Below are 14,941 nucleotides of genomic sequence, written 5' to 3'. Positions count from 1 at the left end.
TCCAGGATAGAAGTGATCTGGTTGAGCAAAGAAAACAGTTCTCAACTTTGATTGCCTACTGAAGCATGTGGGTGTGCACACGCATGCGTGCAAATATACACAGATACACCATGTTTTATTTGGACAGGTTGTAGCCTAGTCATTGGATTTCAAAAGATCCCTAGGAGTTTCTTACATACAGCAACATTTGTCTGTGGAGCAGTGGCACAGAAATATCAGTAGCAAGCTCTTGCCTAGAGTAAAACCCAGTTCTTTCACTGAAAATAAAACCAGATTTTTAGACCCCAGGCCCAAAGTCCAAGAGCCCCAAGTTAAGCCTGGCCACTCATCTCCAAATCACAAAAAGAAAGATGTGATGAAGGACAGAGAAAGGAGACTTATTACATGACAGCCATGAGAAGATAGCTCTGAAGTACATTGTTAGCCATCTTCAGGGGTACAGACATTGGCTTCAGTAAATAGAATTAGGAATAAGAGGTGAGAAAAGTGGCCCACGGAACAGTGTGATCTGGTTGACCATTAGCTCAGTCTTTGTCTCTGGAGGAGATGTAGAGAAGTTTCTATCATGTTACCACTGGGACAGAGCAGGAACAAATTGCTTGGCAGGTGATCTGAGGTTTTCCCTTAAGATGATAAGAAAGCATTTCCTGTTTGAGGGAGTAGATTGCCTTCTACACCACATAATTATTGATGATTCTTCTCTTCTCTGGAGCCCAGGTGGTTGTAAAGTAACTTGAGCAGAGAATAGTTCAGATCAGAGGGCACAGATATAGGGGTGGGGAATTCTTAGTGAATTCACAGGGCCCAGAAGCAGTATCTTTTAAGCTTCCTCTCATAGGAGCTGTGTTAGAAGTACAGACTGTCAGGACCCACCCAAGATTGGTGAATTAAAATCTGAATTTTCCCCAGAACCCACACATGGATCATGCATACAGGCAAGTTTGAGCAGCCCTGTTCTAAAGGATTCCTATTGTTGATCACTTGCATCTTTCTTTGATGTTAAACAGTAATGACATGGCAAACCAAAGATGAAAGAAAAATAACCACTTTCATTTTTGAAAAATCAGGAAAATAGACTTTCATCTGTATGATATTCCATAGCATGATAAGCAATGAATAATAATAAAACAAGAAAAGGGTAAATCATATCAAGGGCTAGATAAAACACAGGATGCCCAACTAAAAGTAATGCCAGGTAAGTTGTTATTTTAGTTTTAAGTGAAAATTATGTCCAAAATATTGCCAGGACTGTATGTATTCTTTTTTTAAAAAAAATCATTGTTTACCTAAAATCAAAATTTAACCAAACATCCTGTATTTTTGTCTGCTAAATATAGCAACCTTCTATATATTCCCAGGAGACACTCTGCTCTCTATGCTCTTTCAGTGAAAAAAGAGGAAATGATACCATGTATGGCCAAGTGGCTGCACCCTAGGCTGTCTAGACTAATCGACTGTAATGTTGTTTCTCATTCAACCCAGACATCCAGGACTCCAAACTTCCCCAAGCCACGCTGGTGACTCATCTCACTGGACTATCAATGGGAAATTTACTTGCTGACTCAGGAACACACAAAAGCTGGCAAACTTTTCCTTCAGACTAAATCAAAGGGGAAAAAAGTCCAGAAAGAAAAAAAAACCCACAAAGTAAATGCTAAAATATATGAAAATATATTCTAACACTTTAATGTACAGGCAGTGAATCACATTTTAGTAAGCTTAGGACTAGTTTTGCCTATGGCAATCCCATAGAAAATGTCTTTTAAAAGATACTTGAGGATTTATTTGACTACTGTACTCAAACATTTTTTCTTGAAAATCACTGCTGTTTAAGCACTCTTAGAGTCCCTTAGCAACAATACATTTTAAGCATGTTTTCTTAGTGGCACTGATAGTTTTCCCTGGGTACTGTGGCAGGTTCTTAGAGCAAGGACATGGGTGTGGCTTGGATGACTGCCTTCCCTCCCTTACTAACTCAAAACAAGCTCTGCAGCTCTAGGCAAGTCTGGCATGTCAGCACTACCTCCTGAAATGGAATTTATTTTCCACCGTACCGGACTTCTCTACTTGGCTTCAACCTTCCTTTATTCTGCTTGCCTGTTTGTGCCTGATTTAGAACTTTTGCTGTTATCAGAGTCAAGGACAAGTTACTGAAGAAGACAAAAATCAGTTCACATCATGCAACTGTGACTTTAATTTTCATATTGAGAAAGTGATGAAGAAAACATGAAAAAATACAATTCTGTCATAATAATTTTTTAAAATAAGGTCATAGTTGCTGTAAGTGGTGGTACATGACTGTATTGACAGTCCTGGGTTCAGGTCCTGAAAGGAAAGAAACCAATTCCTAGAAAGTAGAAGCAAAAGGTTCCATGGCCAAGAAAAGCTGACAGATACCCAAATCTGGAACTTTCATGATCATTTCAATCCCCATGGTCGTAATCTAGTATTAGAAAAGTTTTGCAGTTGACTCTGTGAAAAAAAAAAAGGAGACTAATAGCTCCTATGCGCAATGAAAATACAGTTTAACTTGGATGAATACAAGAAAGCTGGAATTTGTGTTGGGGATGGTGAGGATATTGGGGGGAAAGCCAAGGGAAGGAAAAACAAATAAGTGGAGAGGGGAAGGCCTGGCAAAATCATAATATTCAATGTAAATGTGTGAAAATGTAGCCAAGCAACATGAAGGAATGGGTGAGGTTGGAAGAGGTACAAGAGACAATAAAGGGCTTGGAATATGGCCTAGTGGCAAGATTGCTTGCCTTGTATACATGAAGCCCAGGGTTCAATTCCCCAGCACCACATATATAGAAAATGGCCAGAAGTGGCACTGTGGCTCAAGTGGCAGAGTGCTAGCTAGCCGTGAGCAAAAAGAAGCCAGGGACAGTGCTCAGGCCCTGAGTCCAAGGCCCAGGACTGGCAAAAAAAAAAAAAAAAAAAAAAAGACAATAAAAGGGATGACACTGATTAAGATACATTATACTCATATGCTCACAGAATTGAAATCCCTTTAGACATTTTCAGTTGGTTATAGTGGCTCATACCTATAATCCTAGCTATGTAGGAAGCAGAGAGCTGGATGATCATAACTTAGAAGGTTAGTCTAAGAAAAATGTTAGCAAGACCACATGTGAACCAATAAGCTGGGCATGGAGTTCATACCTGCAGCCCCAGCTACTCAGGAGGTAGGAATGGGAAAATCATGGTTTAAGACTAGACCAGACAAAAGTACAAGATCTGAACCTAAGAACCAAACGTACTAGTGACATGGCTCAAATGTATTTGCCTAGCGAATATAGTCTTTGTTCACCAGTTAGTACCATACTCAAAAGGTAGAATTCACTTACATAGGTTATGGATTTGGGGAACAGATGAAGGAACAGGCTTAGAAGAAAACAGGGAAGAGATGTGTGTTTGTATACATTGTACAGGCTGTATATAATGTAATATAAGGGGAAATATCTAGGGATTTTATAATTACTATAAATCTATCATTTATAACTCTGCTCACTTGTAGCATAACACATCCATATTAGCCAGGATTGGCTTGGAACATGATGACTAAATTAACAAGTGAGTATTAGCAATGGAAAATTTTAATGCATAAAAAAGCAGAAAAGAAGATAAACTAACCAATGTTTATTGTTGCTACACCAAGATAAGGTTAAGAGAAACTTTGGAATCCATCAAATTGGATCCTCTAACCTTTTTTTTTTTTTTACACCTTTGTTAGTTGTTATTGTAAAGGTGATGTACAGGAAACAGCTACATAGTCATATAAAGTACATTTCTTTTTGAACAATTTACCCTTTCCCTTGCTCTCTCCCAGTTTCCTCTAGTCCCCACCCACAAGTTGTATAGTTCATTTTGAACATAGTCTAATGAGTACCACTGCTGCATTTATTAACCCTTTGTCCCACCACCCTGTGACTCCTTATCTACCCAAAGACTGACACATGAACAAACAAGAAGAAAGGAAAAGAGCAACAAAGAACAAAATCCTCTTGTTTCCATTTCTTCGAGTTTATTTCAATAAAATTTATTTTATTATTTTATATCATCATATTCACATAACTATGTTTTTGTGGTTTTCTTTTTCACATAGCTATTGAACCTTTATGATCCTCTCCTAAGAATATCCTACTTTGATCTCACTCTGTGTAAATGACTAGATATAATTTATCATGTCCCAGTGCTTTTTATTTTTTCCTTTACCACCCAGTGTATTTACTTGTAGATATATATTTTTTCTTCTGATCTTGAGCCTTGAACTCTGGGCCTGGGTGCTGTCCCTGAGCTGCTTTTGCTCAAAGGCAGCACTCTACCACTTGAACCACAGTGTCACTTCTGCCTTTTTCTGAGTAGTTTAATGGCGATAAGCCACCGTGTGTTGAATTCCAATGGTGAGTGATCCTTAGATCTCAGCTTTCTGAGAAGGTACGATTATAGGCATGAGCCACTAGCTTCAAGAATTACTTGTAGATTTATGGGCACATCCTAGGTACCACAAATGAGGAAAACCATACAGCCTGTGTTTCTTGGGGTCTGGCTTACTTCACTTAATATAATTTTTTCCAAGTCTTTCCATTGCCTTTTGAATGATATACTATCATTCTCTCTCATAGATAAACTGAATTCTACTGTGTGTATATAGCACATTTTCCTGTCTTTTTTTTTTCTTTATTATTTCTTATGTTCCTTCTTTCTTTCTGTTAGTCTTGGGGCTTGAACTCTGGGACTGAGTGCTGTCCCTGAGCTCTTGAGCTCAAGGCTAGTGCTCTACTGGTCAAGCCACAGAGCCCCTTCCCATTTTCTGGTGGTTAATTGGAGATAAAGAGTCTCATGAACTTTCCTGCCTGAGCTTGCTTTGAACCACAACCCTCAGATGTTAGCTTCCTGAATAGCTAAGATTGCAGATATGAACCAACAGTTCCCAATGACGTTTTCTTGATCCTTTTGTTCACTGAGGGGCAAATGTGTTGATTCCATATCTTGGCTATGGTAAACAATGTTGCAATGAACATGGCTGTGCTGTAGCTTTAGTGTGGCTTTGTTTATATGCTATTGGATAAATGCTCAGGAGTGGAATGGCTGGGTCATGGGGAAGTTCTATGTGTGGTCTTCTGAGGAAACTGCATACTGCTTTCCATAGTAGTTAAGCAAGTTTACATTCCCACCAACAGTTTAATAAAGTTCCCTTTTGGCCACATCCGTGCCAGCATTTGTTACTGTTAATTTTCTTTGATAGTGGCCATTCTAAATGGGGTGAGGTGGAATCTCAATGTTGTTTTAATTTGCAATTCTTTTGTGGCTAGAGATGTTGAATATTTTTCTTTACATGCTGAATGGCCATTCTTCTTCTGAGAAGTCTCTCTTTAAATCTTTAGCCCATTTAGTAATTGGGTTGCTGTTTTCTTGAGGTTTTTTTTGGGGGGGGGAGGGGTTAACTTTTAAAGCTCTGAGTACATTTTAGATACTAACCCCTTATCTGATTCATGACTCGTAAAAATATTCTGCCATTCTGTGGGCTTTATATTTATCTTGATAGCTACTTCCTTTGCCATGCAGAAACTCTTCAGTTTGAGGCAATCCCATTTATCCAGTCTTTCTTTGGTTTGTTGTGATTCTGGATCTTTACAGGTATAGTGTACAATTTGGAAATTATAAGCCACAAGTAGCAATGAAAACTGTTCCAAAGTTCTGTCTAATCACTTCAAGCGTTTGACAATTGCTGGTGGGTAATACAAGTAACACTATAAATATGGTTTCCTTGCTGCAGAAAATTCTATTTGAAGTCACTAGTTTGATTACATCCCTATGAAATGATCAGTCCAGTTGTAAATTCTGTTCCTCTCCTCCTCTTCTTTTCTTTTCTTCTTCTTTTTTTTTTTGTGTGTGTGTGTGGGGTGGGGCGGGGAATGCAAGACCTTGCTATAAAGGCACATGACCATTTGAGTCATCCTCTGGCCTTTTGCTTTAGTTATTTTGCAGATAAGGTTTCATGCTTTTGCGTGGGGCTGGCCGCAGACATCAATCTTTCTTTCGACAGCTTCTCAATTAGTGTGCAATCCAAACTATAGGAGGCAAGTTGGAGGTTTTTGGTCTAAGGACCCACCCATAAAAAAATGTGTGAGATCCTGTCTGAAAGATAACTGAAAGCAAAAAGAACTAGAGTGTGATTTAAGTGATAGAGTGCCTACTGTAGCAAACACAGGCCTGAGGATCAAACTCCAATACTGAAAAAGAAAGAAAAACTAAATAAAGATTCTTAAAGAATCTTAGTTAGGGGCTGGGAATGTGGTTTAGTGGTAGAGTGCTTGCCTAGCATGCATGAAACCCTGGGTTCAATTCCTCAGCACCACATAAACAGAAAAAGCCAGAGGTGGCACTGTGGCTCAAGTGGTAGAGTGCTAGCCTTGAGCAAAAAGAAGCCAGGGACAGTGTCCAGGCCCTGAGTTCAAGCCCAGGACTGACAAACAACAACAACAACAACAAAAAACCCTAGTTATGCCTAAACAGTAGATGTAAACATCTTCATCAGAATAGTTAATTTCTTCAAAATTGAAAAGAAAAAATATTTAACCATGGAAACACCTTTATGCTTCACAAAATGTTGACATGAACCAATGCATTGTTAATTGCTTTTCCTATGAGCTAAACCCAATCCAGTTATCTAATTAACATGTCTGTCAAACTGGTTAGTTTATGTAATCATTCCCTATTAAATTCAAATATTTCATGAAAATTCCGATTTTCTTAATGGTTGAAAGGTAGAACTTCTTAGTTATTCCTCAGGACATACAGGAAGTAATAGCAGAGATTTTACCCCATCTCCCCCAATGACTAATTCAAAAGGTACAAAACTGGGAAAGCCACCAGGCCATTCAAAACTCAGGGTATTGCCAAGTGTGGTAGTTCAGGCCTGTAATCCACGCACTTTAAAGGTAGAGGAGGGAAGACATTGTGTTCCAGGGCAGACTGGACTGCATAGTGAGTTCAAGACCAGACTGGGCTACATAGCAAGATGTTGAAAAATAAGGCTCCAGAATGTAGCTCAATTGTACAATGTTTGCCACCCAAGAATTACAAAAATATTTTTAAAATATAGAGTATTGTTCACATTATGTTAGTATCAATACTGGAGACATATAAGACTCCCAAAGACACTAAAAAGTGATAGGCTCCAGAAACTTGTACCATCAAGAAAATTGTCAACCATTACTCAGCTTTAGCAACAGGAAGAGAGGTTGGTATTTCTAGACTGATTTCTATAAATAAGGCCAGAATAAGTAGGACGGACTCTCAACTTTTATCTCTTGTTTAAGAAACTAAAGTTGGGGCTGGGGATATGGCCTAGTGGCAAGAGTGCCTGCCTCGGATACACGAGGCCCTAGGGTCGATTCCCCAGCACCACATATACAGAAAACGGCCAGAAGCGGCGCTGTGGCTCAAGTGGCAGAGTGCTAGCCTTGAGCGGGAAGAAGCCAGGGACAGTGCTCAGGCCCTGAGTCCAAGGCCCAGGACTGGCAAAAAAAAAAAAGAAACTAAAGTTACAGGTATATTTTTCTCTCATGTCATACAGTGCTAAAGCTTATAGTCCAGCACTGGAATGATAGTCTGTGGTTACAAAAAGTCCATTTTTTTTTTAGGTTGTAATTTTTGGATCATCACTTCAATTATCAAGTAGTTCTCTGTGTTCACAATAAAGCTGCTGTGGCCTCACCCCATCCTGTGTTTCAAAGAATTTACAATCATTCTCAAAGTGAATGTAGCCTCCCCACAGCAAGAGAATTTTCCCTGACAACTTCAACTGATGTCTTTGGCCATCTGTAAAGGAGCCAGGAATTGCTCTTTCTTTTTTTTTTTTTTTTTTTTTGGCCAGTCCTGGGCCTTGACTCAGGGCCTGAGCACTGTCCCTGGCTTCCTTTTGCTCAAGGCTAGCACTCTGCCACTTGAGCCACAGCGCCACTTCTGGCCGTTTTTCTGTATATGTGGTGCTGGGGAATCGAACCCAGGGCCTCATGTATACAAGGCAAGCTCTCTTGCCACTAGGCCATATCCCCAGCCCCAGGAATTCCTATTTCTTTTTTCCAACTATATGCATTACTGCTGCCATACCATGTGCAGAAGACAGAGTCAATGAATACTGAAGAGGTGCTTAGCAGGCACTCTTGGAGCAGGTAGACTATACTCCCTGTGCTGGCCTCCCATGATTGTACTGGTCACATATGTTTAATAATTTATACTGGAAAGAGAGTTGTGTATTAACCAGGATAATAGGCTCTAATTAAGTGATCCTACATTCCAGTTTTCTCAAAGAGGTCCAGATTGTAATTGTTCTACACTAAGAACAACATCTTTGTTGGCCCTTAATTATTATTAGTCCTATATTCTCTAAAATGTCTGTGGTGGACAATAAATCATATGATCATCTTAGCCAAACTGGTTACAGCCTAGCTCTATAACTTTAGCTAATTACTCATTTACTGAAATTCATTGTATAGGTTATCCGAATAACTATGAATCCCAAAATATATTGGCTTAAACTAGTAACCCTATTATTATAGTAGGGTTGTTGAGTAAGGAAGAAGTTCTGCCTCAAGACCTGTGTTGAGGTGGAAGCCATCAGGGGCTGCCTCTCCGCCTGAGAACAATCCCTGTGAAGATGGGTGCTGTTCTAGCTGCTCAGAGAATGCCCCACACCTATACCAGCTGTGTGTAGACCATGTGTCTGTACCACATTGACCTCTCCACAAGGCAACCTGAGGGTTCCCACACCATGGAAGCTCATTTCTGGTCCAAAAGAGAAGGCAAAGGAAGCTTCCATTTGTCTTTAGATCTGGTTAACAAATTTCTTAGTAGAGATTTGATGTTTATGTGAATGATTGGCATGATCTGTAATAAGACCATATAACCGGGGTGTTTCTTTTTTACTTCTTAGCATCACTGGTGTATGAACTAGCAAGTGCTTTTCCTCACAGTCCTTTTGGTTTTAGTTTGTTTCTCAGATACGGTTTTGTACTTTTGCTCCTCCAGTCTAATATGGTGATCCTCCTACTACTGCCTCTGGAGTAGCTGAGATTCCAGGTATATACCACCATGTTCAGCTTATCTTTTTCCTCATTTTTATTAGCAATATGAATTGTCCAGTGTATGGAATTTTCATCATGACATTTCTATACAAGCATATAATGTACTTTGTAGCAGTACACATCCATCATACTAGGATGCTAGAGATTCTGAAGGATCACATCCTTGTCCTTGTCACATCCTTGTCATTCCTTCCCTTCTTTCCTCCCTCTCTCCCTCCCTCCCTGCCTGCCTGCCTTTTTTGGGTGGGGTGGTAACTAAGTTACAACTCAGGGTTTTGTGCTTGCTAGGCTGACAATCTACCAGCTACCACAACCTCCAACTCTTATGCTCTTAGTATTTATTTTATGGTTGTAGGACAAGGAATGAAACCAGAGTCTCACACATGCTAAGTACCATTAATCTGCACCCCATCCCCTCTTAAAATTTAAATTTTCTGACCCAAGCACAGGTGGCTCATACCTGTAATCCTAGCTTCTCAAAAGGCTGAGATCTGAGGATTGTGGCTCAAAGCTAACTCAGGCAAGACAGTCTGTGAGACTATTATCTACTAAAACCAGAAGTGGAGCCATGGCTCAAGTAGTAGAGTGCAAATGTTGAACACAAAAGCTCAGAGACAGCATCTGGGCCCTGAGTTCAAGCTCCAGGATTGGCAAACATACACACAAACATTTAAATTTATTCCTGCAAATTTTGTTTATATAGTATATGTAGACATACAGTGTGCCTTTTTGAGAAGTAAAAATTATTTTACCAGAGTATTCAATAATTGCTAAACAACTTTAGAGTTAAAGCATGTAGCAAATGTAAATAATTTCAGGAAGTATATGTAGGTATAATATAAAATGTGTGTAACTTTATAAACTACAGTTTTAAAAGCACTTCCACTATGATTATTTACGCTTATCATAAACCTGAAGGAAGCAAGTGTTAAAATTTTTAGTTTAGACTCTCTAGTAACAACAAGGCTATATTTATACAAAATGATTAGCAGATGGAAGGTATTAGCAATCATGTATCTAGTGCTGGAAACATTTTCTATTATCCCACATGATTATTTCTGTGACTCAGTACACAAAAGAATGATTTAAAAACTTCCCATATTCTTTCTTTTTTTTTTGTTTTCTTTTTGTGCCAGTCCTGGGGCTTGCACTCAGGGCCTGAGCACTGTCCCTGGCTTCTTTTTGCTCAAGGCTATCACTCTACCACTTGAGCCACAGAGCCACTTCTGGATTTTTTTCCATCTCACAAAGAAAAATAATTGCATTAAGTCAAGACTAAACATACCATAACTGTTTTGTTTTCTTTAAGCCACTAATTTTTCAATAATACAAGAGTGACTTAGATAGTAACACATTTCTCCAATCCTGGATCTTCCTGTATGCTGGTGCTGTAGTGAGAAATTATATTTATTTAACATCTATCAGAGGGTTGCACATACCACTGAAGTCTTTAAAGCAAATCTTTTACATATCCTTAAGCTGCTCTAAAGCATGAAGATGTTGTAATTATTCTTTATTTCAATATAGTAAGATACATGAACCTCTTTAGAATTTTTACATGTTAACAGTTTAAAGGGAATTTTGCAAACCACCAAGCATATGCTTAAAGTTGAGAATGCCTGTCTTGAGAGCATATTGTTTTCTCAGTGACAAGGAGAGGTAGTAGTCCATATCATATTCTTGTTATTTCTAATGCATTTGTCTCCTTTATACCCCATGCTCTTATCCTAAATTGCAACAAACCATTAAAAAAAAAAAAAAACAGTGACAGGGGCTGGGAATATGGCCTAGAGGCAAGAGTGCTTGCCTTGTATACCTGAAGCCCTAGGTTCGATTCCTCAGCACCACATATATAGAAAAGACCAGAAGTGGCACTGTGGCTCATGTGGTACAGTGCTAGCCTTGAGCAAAAAGAAGCCAGGGACAGTGCTCAGGCCCTGAGTTCAAGCCCCAGGACTGGCAAATAAACAAAAACAAAACAAAACAAAAAAACAGAAACAGAAAATAAGAAGCACGGATCTCATTGAAATTAGGCGTATTACCCCATTTCTTCTCTAGCTATTAAACAAATACACTAGATACTGCTGGGCTTTTCTATTTCTTGAAAAGTCCTCCCTCCCTTCCTTCCTTCCTTCTTTCCTTCCTTCCTTCCTTCCTTCCTTCCTTCCTTCCTTCCTTCCTTCCTTCCTTCCTTCCTTCTTTCCTTCTTTCCTTCCTTCTTTCCTTCCTTCCTTCCTTTCTTCCTTCCTTCCTTCCTTCCTTTCTTCCTTCCTTTCCTTCCTTCCTTCTTTCCTTCCTTCTTTCCTTCCTTTCCTCCCTCCATTCCTCCCTCCTTCCTTCCTTATTGAGTACTTAGTTGAATTATTATTCAAACTACTTATTGATCTGGTAATATAGCATAGTGGTAGAGTGCTTACCTAGTATGCATGAGGCCCTGAGTTAAATTCCTCAGCACCACATATACAGAAAAAGCCAGAAGTGGCGGTGTGGCTCAAGTGGTAGAGTGCTAGCATTGAGCAAAAAGAAGATAGAGACAGTGCTCAGGCCCTGAGTTCAAGCCCCACAACTGGGGGAAAAAAAAGTACTTTTTGAGTTATTACCTTCATTTCAGATATTCAGGGGGTGTGTTGTACTTTAGAGAAGGGAACAAATATAATTCTACACAGCCCTGACATTTATCTGAAACTTTTTAAGTTTGAAACTAATTTTTCGAAGTCTATGTATGGAAGGGGTGTCTGACCTAAAAGATACCCCAGGCCCTAAGGAATAATGTCTTTGACAACTGAGGATGGCTTGAACTGTGTCGTCAGGTGGGTCCTTTATGATGGACATGTTTGAGTAGCAGGTAGTGGTTATATAACAGGTTTTATATCGCAATGCTCACTCCCATAATGCACTGTTATTATTATATTAATGATAAATATAAAGCCTTCATTAGGAGTCACTCCAAAAAATTCACTTAAGGTCACCAATATTGCATGTGTGCAACTGAGGGGAACTTATTTTGCTAGGCAAGCATCCTTGTTCTTGAGACATGGCTTTGTTTGTTGTTGGCCTACAGGACATTTTATCAGTAATCTTTGGTGGTCATGAGGCAAAGAGATTAGAAGAGGTCTTAAGGCATTTTTCAGGCAGGGGCCGATTTGAGGGCTAAAGAATCTATGCATTCTGTCTTGTCTGCCTGTTTCAACAGTTATTGAGAGCAGGCCTTCCTGGAGGGCATACAGCTTGATGCAGGTCTTGAAAGAGCAGGAATGACCAGGTTTCTACTTGACAGGAGGATGGGGGCTGTGGAAAATTCTGAAGGAGGAAGGCTAATGTTTTTCAGAAGGATAGAGCTCCATGAAAAAGGCAGTAGGGGCTAGAAATGTGGCTTAGTGGTACAGTGCTTGCCTAGCATGCACGAAGCCCTGGGTTCGATTCCTCAGTACCACACAAATAGAAAAAAGCAGAAGTGGCACTGTGGGTTCAAGTGGTGGAGTGCTAGCTTTGAGCAAAAAAGCTCAGGGACAGTTGTCCAGGCCCTGAGTTCAAGCCACAAGACTAAAAAACAAACAAAAACAAACAAGAGAGAGAAAGAGGGAGAGAGAGGGAGAGAGAGAGGGAGAGAGAGAGAGGATGCTAGAGAAATAGTAATGTACTATTGCTAACAGTCCTTTGTAGGTTAGATTGAATAAGCTCCCCTGGGGATGTATAGAATGAGAAATGCAGTGAACGAAGGATAGAGACTCAGAGGTCTTTGGTATTGAATGGTGTAGTTTAGGAAACAGCTTAGAAAGGAGACAAGTTTCCTGCCTGCATTCTTTTCTTTCCCACCATGATCATGGTGCTGTCTGGGATCATATTTTGACCCATATCAGATAGGAAAATGCAACAAAGGCAGGGGTAAGAAACAAGAAAGATCAAGTCAATCTCTAGTAAATAGCTAGCACAGGAGACTAGAGAAAGTTGGACAAACAAAAACAGCCATGAAAACCCTAGGATCTTCTGGTTCAGGAAGAATAGAGGGTGTTAAAATTGAATTTTACTAGGGATTTTTTTTGAGTTATGGATGGAATCCTCTTCTCTCTTCTATTCCTGTCTTCTTGTCTCTCTTCCCCTCTCCTTGAGATTGAACTCAGGACTTCATGTTTGCAAGGCAAGCCATACCCTCAGCCATATCTTAGTCTGCCCAACCCCTCCTTGTTGTTCTTTAAGATAAAAAATAATGTAAAGTTTCCCTTAAATGATTATGGCATGATTGAAATAAACTCCTTTGAGCAATGGTTTGATTTTTGTTATTAATGAACTGTTGGATTAGTAGGAGAACTGTTAGACTGTACTAATTGCCACCCAAATTTACTCTTACTACTGTGCTAAACTAATAGTAGTAAATATTAATGGCAACAAGGTGTTTTTCAACTCTCTGAGATAGTACTATGATCATTTCCATTTTGTAGATAAGAAAACAGAGGCACAAGGCAGTTGGGTTGATTTTCCCAGAGTCACTCAACTAGAACTTTGTGAAGGGAAGAATTGAACCTAGGCACTTGAATTTGCAGAAACTAGAGTTCAGTATGCTAATGAAAGGACATAGGAGTGTACTGGTTAACATTCAAACTCAAATTTCTTTTGACTATTGTATTTTCCTTGTGAAACAGGAATTATGCTTAATGTCAGTATCTCAGGCAGTCCTCCTTGTAAGTTAGGAATAATGTACCTAAAGAAAAGTGCTTTGGGTAAGGAGGGGCACTGATTTTCTCCTCTTGAAGAAAACATGTTTTTTCCCACTCCCAAGTATAAAGCAACCTGCACAATGTGGAGACTGAATAAGCCAAGTGGATACGCTCTGTAATGCAATTTGCATGGCACTATGGATAGCTGTTCAAGCATGCTCACACAGAGAACTTTGCATTTATATCCTCCAATTCCTTAAGACTGGGTTACTCTGCTCCATGATTTCCTAATAGAAATGAATGTGTGTTTGTTTTATAAAACAAATTCATTGATTTGCAAGACTGCACATTGGAAATAAAGACACTAAGGAGTAAGTGCTTTAGTGGCAGATTGTGGGCCCATGTTGGGATGTCTTGTTCACTCAGGTTTGGGTAAACTCAAATGTGATAAGGTTTCTTTAGATTCTGCCTTTCCCTGCCCCTTGCATTCCTTTGCTCTTTCCCTTTGATCTATTTGACTTCTGTCTCAGGATCAAGAGCTCCAAGTAGGAGGCTTATTGATTGTGGGAATAACTTCGGTCTTCCTGCCCTCCTCCATATGGTCCCCAGTTGGATTGGTTCTCAGGTTTTCAACATATTAAGTACTTTGGGATACACACACACACACACGAACTACTGGGATAATTCTGAAACACAATGACATATTTACATGTAAATATTCACATCTGATTATCTGTCTCCCTTGGCTTTTTTTTCCCCCCTGAAGTTGTTGGACCATGCTTATAAAACATTCCAGACATGTTGCTGCATATTGAAAGATAATTGGAAAACCAAAGTGCTTAATGCATCCTGACTTCTAAGCAGGCATTTGATTTCTATTTATACACATATTATTTCACAGGATTATTTAATATTTTTAGGGAGACAGATGTCTCTCTGTGTTGTCTAGGCTAGTCTTGAACTTCTGGCCTGAAGAAATTTTCCCATCTCAGCCTCCTCAAGTGCTGGGAGTATGGGTGTGTTCCACATTACCATGCCTGGTCTGTGCATGAGATTTTAGTAGTTTTGGGAAAACAGACCAAAATTTCCTTTCCAGTACTTGCAAGCATTGGAATGCACTTATATTTTATCCTCACCAAATTCTTTAGTATAAGATACACAGCATAGGAAAGTCACTTCTCCTAAACAAATCTG

The sequence above is a fragment of the Perognathus longimembris genome, chromosome 4 (assembly GCF_023159225.1).
Source record: "Perognathus longimembris pacificus isolate PPM17 chromosome 4, ASM2315922v1, whole genome shotgun sequence".
NCBI lineage: Eukaryota > Metazoa > Chordata > Mammalia > Rodentia > Heteromyidae > Perognathus > Perognathus longimembris.
Note: the sequence above shows the minus strand (reverse complement) of the source record.